At 45.6% G+C, this 8345-nt stretch overlaps 1 long non-coding RNA gene across 2 annotated transcripts; it reads right to left on the bottom strand.

The window, feature by feature from the left end:
- Positions 1 to 1516: 1516 nt before the first annotated feature.
- LOC140696550 (uncharacterized) lies at positions 1517 to 7399 on the bottom strand. 2 transcript variants are annotated; one of them, XR_012073007.1, is made up of 4 exons: positions 7226 to 7399; positions 6915 to 6963; positions 2496 to 2711; positions 1517 to 2042 (listed from the first exon to the last, which is right to left on the bottom strand). It is a non-coding gene; the product is annotated as an uncharacterized lncRNA (long non-coding RNA). The 2 variants fall into 2 exon arrangements; XR_012073008.1 differs by lacking the exon at positions 6915 to 6963.
- Between the last annotated feature and the right edge of the window lie 946 nt (positions 7400 to 8345).

The following is an 8345-nucleotide window of genomic DNA, read 5'->3' on the forward strand; positions in this document are numbered from 1 at the left end:
GAGCTCCGGCAGTAACTAACAAGGAGAGGAGGGGCCAGGGTGCAGATGTGTCAGTTTCATCGTGGAGGTCAGAGTTGGAAATGGAATATGGGAAGAAAGGAAAAATTAAGAATAGGGAAGTGAGAGGTGAAGAAATAACGGAAAAGGGAAATAGCCATCTTCCTCAAGAAAAACTATGAGTTGAGGTCAGGAATAGCAGATTATGTAAACCTCTTCCTAAACTACCAAGTAATCCCACTGGAAGAGTAATAAAGTAAGAGGTACATGTATCGGGGTGAAAAAAGCTCAAAATGGTCACTGCTTGCAAATGACATGCTTTTTTTTATTGAAGTATAGTTGATTTACAATGTTGTGTTAGTTTTTGGTGTATAGTGTAGTGATTCAGTTATACATGTATAAATATATCCTTTTTCATATTCTTTTTCATTATAGGTTATTACAAGTTATTGAATGTAGTTCCCTGTGCTGTACAGTAGGATCTAGTTATTTATCTATTTTATATACAGTAATTTGTATCTAGTAATCCCAAACTCCTAATTTATCCCTCCCACCACCCCTCTTTGGTAACCATAAGTTTATTTTCTATGTCTGTGAGTTTGTTTCTGTTTTGTAAATAAATTTGTTTGTATCATATTTTAGATTCCACGTGTATATAATACCATTTTTTTGTCTTTCTCTCTCTGGCTTACTTCACTTACTATGATCATCTCTAGGTCCATCCATGTTGCTGCAAATGGCATTTTTTTTTAATGAGATAGGCATGTATAGGCCAGCTATTCAATTCTTTTTTTTTTAATATACTAGTGTATATCTGTCAATCCCAAGCTCTTAATTTAGCCCTTTCTGTTCAATTCTTGGTCCATCCACAGGTAGTACAATTCTTTTCACTATTATGCAGTATCTCTCTGTTTAGATTATGTCCATGAACTAACTTGTCTTGATGTGTTTGAATTATTCAGATGTGTGTGTAAAGATGACAGTTAAACTACGAAACCAAGGACTCTGCAGTCTAGATAATCTAAAACCAATCAAACAGCAACAAAAATCATATCCTCATTATATTTAACCAGCACTGAGTGTTTCGTCCCATTCTCATTTTCTAAACCCGTGTCATCTTAATATGTAAAAAAATAATTACTTCTTTTTAAAAATTTTTATGTTATTCATTAGTAGTGAGTTAGAACATTTCCCCCAAGTGCCTGTTACTAGATTATTTGAATGTCTTTTGTCCAAATTGAAATGCTACCGTCACAGAATTTTTTTTTAGTTTCTTTGTAGCTACACTCATATATTTAATTTTGCATCTTGCTTTGAAAATCTTAACAGTGTGTCATAAAGACCAATTTTTATGTGACTTCAAATAAACTTAATTTTAATAGCTACATAATAGCCTTTAGTGGCTATTAAGTAGTTTACTAAGGGATTTCCTTGATGCTGGATATTTACACTATTTCTTTGTTGCCTTTTTGTAACTCACACACATACACGCACACACAACAGTAATACCAGTAAAATGCTTGGTGTGAAACCACGACCACATGTGGGTTATTTATGTGGAAACAGGACCAGAAGTGGAAATACTGATGCTAAAATGTGAGCCTTTTCTTGGTCCTTGATTCAACTTCACAAAGTCTTTCCAAAAGACTTGCATTAATTTGCATTCCTCCATTTCTCCAAAACTGTTTTTGTGTATTGTCTGTTAAAAAGAAAAACCCGTGTCTCTTCTTAATGCTCAAGAAAATCAGCTAGTCTAAGAAACCCACCGTGAAAGAGGTGTGCGCCACTCCAGCTCAGCATAAGCAAAAGATGGTTGGTGTTTTCGCACCATGTTTGTCTGGTGTGGAGACCACACACGTGGGGCTCCCACGGCGCTGACCCCAAGTTTAACTGTCTGGTGTCTGGCAACCGCCAGTCCCAGGTCATGACGTGCCTTCTGTGGGGAGCGGGCTCAGGACACCTGTTCCATTCTAAACAGGGACATAATCCCCCATGGTCACTTGGGGCAAGGTGCAGAATACGTCCTCTGTTGGCAGCTCCCAGACCTGTAGGTCCAAACTGAAAGTTAGAGACGAGGTACCTCCTTCCAGATTATTCTTAAATCAGTTTCCTGCCACATGCCCCACGGTGATCTCCACATGCCAAGGAAAAGGAAGAGGGAGGGAAAAATTCAACCATGCATTTCCCGGCAGGGCACCTCCGGATGGGCCCTGGGGACTGGGCGAACATCAATCAGAGGGTAACAGCCTCTTGCCCAGAGAGAGCTGTTCACCCTTGTTTTCTGCACAGTGATGTTGCGCACAAATGGGCGGGAGAGCATCTTCAGATGAAAGGGCAGCACGGCTGAGCGCTGCGCACAGCTTAATTGAAAGAGTATTTCTGGAGCAGGGCGCCATATGCTTTACATTTGCATGTGGTCTATAAATATCCCAGTAACAGCTACAGTCCATAAATACTATCTGCAGAATGATTTGCTGGAAACATCTTTCACTACTCACAGTCGTCTGTTTACCAGCGTGATTGTTCATTGTCCTCCTTGTTGTGCAGAATTATCCCCACGATCGGGGTCATGTTGGGAAACGAGTGGGTGCCTGTAGATCCCGGGCGTGGCCAGGCAGCATGTCCTCTCTGGCTCGTGGGCTCTGAGCCCCTCCACCTGGTTCTCGGGCCACCTCCAGGCTGACAGTGACAGGTGGTACTTCTTTAGCAAAAGCCTGGGAAGGAAGACACAGAATCTTTAACTTTTAAGAGATTTCGATAAAGTGTATTTGCAGAGTTGACCTTCATCTGGAGTATCCTATGTGACAAGAACAGTAATGAGAACTTTATATTCTTCACCTTTACCCCAAATCTCTGCTGCTGGGAGAATCTGTATTCCATCAATGGGAAAATGGAAGCTTGGCAAGGTTAAGAAGCTCACCCTGTGATTAGCCAGAGTTCCAACTCGGAGTTTACTAAGCCAAACCCCACCAACAAGGGCAAGACAGACAATTCCAAGCACTGCCACCTATGGGCCATAGGGATTACAAACACCAACCATTTGCTTTTGGAATGCTGACCAAGCACATTTATAGGTGATTTAACATGCACACTCTTAGCTTCTACTTAGTGTTCTCCTAAAAGATATTTAGAGACCGTGTTAGTGTCTCCATTGGCCAGACAAGACAAGCGATGTTCAGAGGGGTTGAGGGTCTTGCCCAAAGTCACACAGCTATTAGAGTACAAACTTAGGGGTAGAATTTTGATTTGCCCATTTCTATTTCAGTGTCCTTTCCACACACTTAGGACATACATGTTACTTAAGAAGAGTCGAGAACTGAGCCGTGGCCAGCCAGAGCACCTCAGAATGCACCCAAGAGGCAGACCAGCTCCCAGACCGTGTGCTCTGTGACAGGACATCCAGGTCTGGGCCACATGGGTGGTAGCAGACATGTGTGGCATCAAGTTCCATCAGAAGCAGGCAGGCCTGGGAGGAGCCTGGCAGAGAGAAACCCACCAAGAACTTTCTAGATCCCTGGGGAGGGGTCCAAGTGGAAGAAAACGGGAGGCTCCATAATTATGTGTCTGGTTAAGCCTGTAGCATTTGCCTCTCCCCACAGACTATAAGCCCCAGGAGGTCAGCACACACTGGGCCATGACAGAAGGAATCAGCGTGGCCAACAGAACCCATCTGCACTGTTACTCCAAACCCGGAAGCCAACTCTACCCAACAGTGAGCAAGGGGGATGTCCTCAGCCCCCACAACCTGACATGCCGGGGGAAAGGGACAAGAAACAGGAAACCAGAAAATCTATTTCACATGGACTCGGTGCCCTGGAGGAAAGCAGCGACTGCTGTTAGAAAGTGAGTGGTGGGGCGCTGCTAGCGGCGGCAGCAGGGCTCTCTGCTCTCTGCAGGGGGCACCACAGAGGGCGGGGCCACCCTGCTACACTGGAAGCACGAGGGAGCCCCACGTGGCCAGAGCAGAGCCAGCCAGGCAGAGAAAGGTGAGTCTGGGCAGCATCGTGGAGAACCTAAGCCACCACGGAGCAGACCTAGCATGTCACCCTGATATGACGGGAAGGGAGGCAGGAGTGGGGACCCAGGGTGGTGGGCGGGGGGGTGTGGGGTGGGTTTGCATGACCTGCATTTTGCTTTCTAGATCACACTGGCCCCTCCTGGGACACAGACCCAAGTGAGATCCTGTGGGGTCAAGCAGTCAGTAGCCCTCTCGTATGCCTGAGCATCTCGGGACCGTGCTCACTGCCCTCCACAGTCCTTCCTACTTTGCCTGACTGCTCTTTAACGACCTTCTCAGGAAGTTACTCTGATAAAGAACCTACCTATTCTTACATCCCAACCCAAGCCCTCCTCAGGGTCCGAAATGTCCCAGGTTCAGTGACGAGGGCAGAACTGGGAAGCCAGCATCAGGAGGATGGCAAGATGCTAATTTACATCAGCCAGAATCCGCGGGACATGGATGGACGTCGATCTGGGGAATGGATCGCAGCGGGAAAGCATGATCTCAGATGTGTGGAATAGATTCCCCTGAGCCCCTCACCCACATTCTGGGCCCATGGCTGGGCCCAGCGGCCGGGAGCAGCCCTACCTGTGAGCTCAGATGGTCTCTGGAACTTTGGCTCAGTGGTGGCCCATGCAAAATGAGGCTGAGAAGCCAGCGGCGTCCTTAGGAGATTTTAGGAGATAGAAACATTGGGGTGGTTGACAATATGTGCCATTGGGAACCAAAGTTTGCCATGGACTATGTAACCCTGCAGTCTTACCAAAATGCTAAGTGATTTCTGAGGCACTTGAGCGGGTCAAGGTGACTGCGGCATGACCACCTCCCATGCAGTCAGTGTTTGCTGCAGTGTTTGCAGCAGTGTTTGCTACTTGCTTAAAGAGCCATGGGCCCTTGGCCGGGGTTCCTTGGCTGAAACACAAACCCGCAACATGTGTGATGTGGATCTGGGCCCACTGCATCCTTCGTGTAGTTTAGGGGCAAAAAAACACCACCAAACTATGCTAACACTGGTTACTGCTTTTACTGTGAGTAATACAGTCTTTCATCTCTGGTCCAAGAGTCTAGTTTTTCCTGTTATTGTCCCTGAAACTAACCTGTTGGCTTGATAGAACCTCAGCCCTTTGCAGGTGTTGACAGGAAGCCAGTTACACTCTAACTGCATCTTTGGAAAGAGCCCACACCAGTCAGAATGGCCATCATGAGAAAGTCTACAAATAATAAATGCTGGAGAGGGTTAAGAGAAAAAGGAAACTCCAGCACTGTTGGTGGGAATGTAAATTGGTGCAGCCACTATGGAGGACAGTATAGAGGTTCCTTAAAAAACTAAAAATAGGGTTATCCTCTGATCCAGCAATCCCACTCTTGGGCATGTATCTGGAGAAAACTATAATTCCAAAAGACACATTCACCCCAATGTTCACAGCAGCACTATTTACAATAGCCAAGACACGGGAGCAACCCAAATGTCCATCGACAGATGACGGGATTAATGAAAGAGCCCAGAGGGCACTCCTGTCACCAAGGCAAACTAGAGAGGGGAGTGTCAGAATCTCTGAAAGACACTCTCATGACTCTTCACTGCAGGCCAGGATGCAGGTGGGAGGAGGGGCTGGGGGATGGGTCCCTGGTTTACATGGAGGTACCAAGATGCAAGCGGGGCAGAGCCAAGTGGTAGCAGAGGCAAGGAAGGCGTGAGAGCACGACAAGCCACAGCACTGGTGGGGCATCAGGAAGGTCTGCCTCTTGCTAAGATTGATGCAAGGATTGAAACAGATTCATTAGCCGTTAAGCCTGCACCAGTATAAAACAAATAACAGATAACAAATAATGCCCTCCAGGTACAGTTAAAAGGGGTCTCAGTGGAGCCCCAAATCAGTGAGCCGTGGCTTCTAACTCAAAACCCAGAGCTGAGCCCACTGCTCGTCCACACCCCCAAGACCTAAGTCTGGCTCACCCACATGCCTGAATCAGTTTGCTGCTCATCTGTGTCCCAGGACTGTCTCCTAAATGGGCATTTAGAAAACAGTGTGGTTCGAACATAGAAAACAAACTGAGGTTACCGGGGCGGGGGGAAGATTAGGAGTTTGGGATTCATAGATACACATTACTCCATGTAGGATAGATAAACAGCAGGGACCTACTGTACAGCACAGAGAACGATATTCAATTTCTTGTAATGGGCCATAATGAAAAAGAATCTGAAAAATACATATTATGTATATATACACATATGTATGTATAACTGAATCACTTTGCTGTGCCCCTGAAACTAACATTGTAAATTGACTACACTTCAATAAAAAATAAGACTGAAAAAAAGAAAGCAGTGTGGTTATAATGGAAAAGAATCTGAAAAAGAATATTTATATTTATATATATATATAACAGAATCACTTTGCTGTACACCTCAAACGAATACAACATTATAAATAAATTATACTTCAATAAAATAATATAATAAACTAAAATAATAATAATTAAAAATAATAAGATAAAAATTAAATAAAATTAAAATAAAACAATAATAATAATAAAATAATTAATTTTTTTTAAACAAAACAGCGTGGTGATCACCAGAGCCCAAACTCAGTATAAACTGTATGCCAATCTTTTCTCTTTTCCCTTTTCTAGGGTTGCTGCTGGCACTCATGCATTCATTAACTCTGTCTCTTTGTGCTGGACACTGTTTGTTCCCGTTACTAGAAATAGAGATGTTAACAAGCCAATCCTCTGCCCTTATGGGGCTCATAATTCTAGTGGGAAATTAATTAGAATTATGTGCCATAGACCTCATCCTGGTATTTGAGAACTTTGGCAAAAGCTCTAAGTGGAGAGCCGTGGGTGATGAGATTCCTACTTTCCACAGAGAAGCACTAGACAGTCCTTGTCCTCGTGCTCTGGACCCAGCACTCACCTCCAGCCCACGTGAGAGAAACCCAGAGAGTCCATGTGGGCCGACTTCTCTGAAAATTAGAGAAAGAGAATTTTGTGGCCTTTTCCTACTACCTCAAGCCAGGTTACTGGAGAGCTCACCCCCTGTACCAAAGAACTGTTTTTAGAGCTTGGGACTGTCAGGTATAGGAACCCTGCATCTTGGCTGGGTGAGGGCTGAGTTCAAGTCCTGCAGGTCCCCTACTGTCTGGGGAGAGGAGCCCCCAGTAGCACCCGGGAGAGAACGGCAGTGGTCCCCAGGACTGTGGGGCAGGGCATGATGGAAGCACCTACAGGCAGGAGGGAGGCTGGGCACCTCTGCTGGTGTCAGGTGGGGCAAGAATGCAGGAGTTTTCCTGACATCTCCTCGGTTAGGTTGATAGGACTCTGAGTGGTCTGGGCTCCACTCATGTTAACCACCTCGCCAAAAGAGTTGCATCCTAAGGTGAGAAGACTCCGGGATGTGGGTTCTGCTTTAGGGCATGAGAAGTGCAGAGAGTCCTGCCAGAAGTTTCCAAGGAAACCATTCATGCGCCTCACAAAGGACCACGGATGTTTCCTACGACTAAAAGCTTTGAAAAGAAAGGACTACCCAGAGAGCCAGCCAAGTCAAAAAGCCCTTCATCTCTTTCCTTCTGATCCCTCTCAACTGCTTCCAACCCTAAAAGAACTAGAATGTGGTGGGGACAAGGAGGAGGAGGAACAAAAGGATTAGACAGATGGCAGGTCAACTCCGCACTGCTGAGCCCCACCCCGCAAGTCCGCCTGGGGCATGTGGGGCTGAGGCTTCAAATTCACTGCGTGATCACGATTTCAGCTTAAACTGGACCAGATGTCTTCCTTCCTGAAAGTCATCAGAAGGTTATAGAATGAGATGCCCATGAGTGGTAAAGATGGGAGGAGTGATGCATTGGAAGGCCAGTAGGAGAGAATGAATCTGTTTCTTAGTTGTAATCCAGCAAATGTGGCCCCTTGAGTAAACTAGTGTTGCAGAAAATAGAAAGTCACGTGATATGAAATGACTGAGATGATATAATGTCAGGTAATGTCTAGTGCTATGAAACAAACAAAAGCAGGACAAGGGTGAGAGGAGCCTGGCCAAGGGAAGGGATGGATAGAGTGCCAGACAGAGGCTCTGCAGACATGAACAAGGAAGGATGCCATCAGGAGAATGTAGGGAAGAGCTCTTCATGGTAAGTGTCTTTTGAATTCACACCTTCTCCCTCCCCTCAGCACTACTCCCATTTAAGTCATCTTTATTGCCAACCTGGACAACACCAAGGACCTCCTAACTGGCCTCCTTGGTTCCCATCTTGCAATCCATCCCCTACCCTGATGTGGTCCTTCAGTAATACAGCCTGAGCCAGCACACCTCTGCTTACACCCTTCAGAAACCTCTGCTCAACTTTAGAAT

This window comes from Vicugna pacos, chromosome 5 (genome assembly GCF_048564905.1).
Source record: "Vicugna pacos chromosome 5, VicPac4, whole genome shotgun sequence".
Taxonomy (NCBI): Eukaryota; Metazoa; Chordata; class Mammalia; order Artiodactyla; family Camelidae; genus Vicugna; species Vicugna pacos.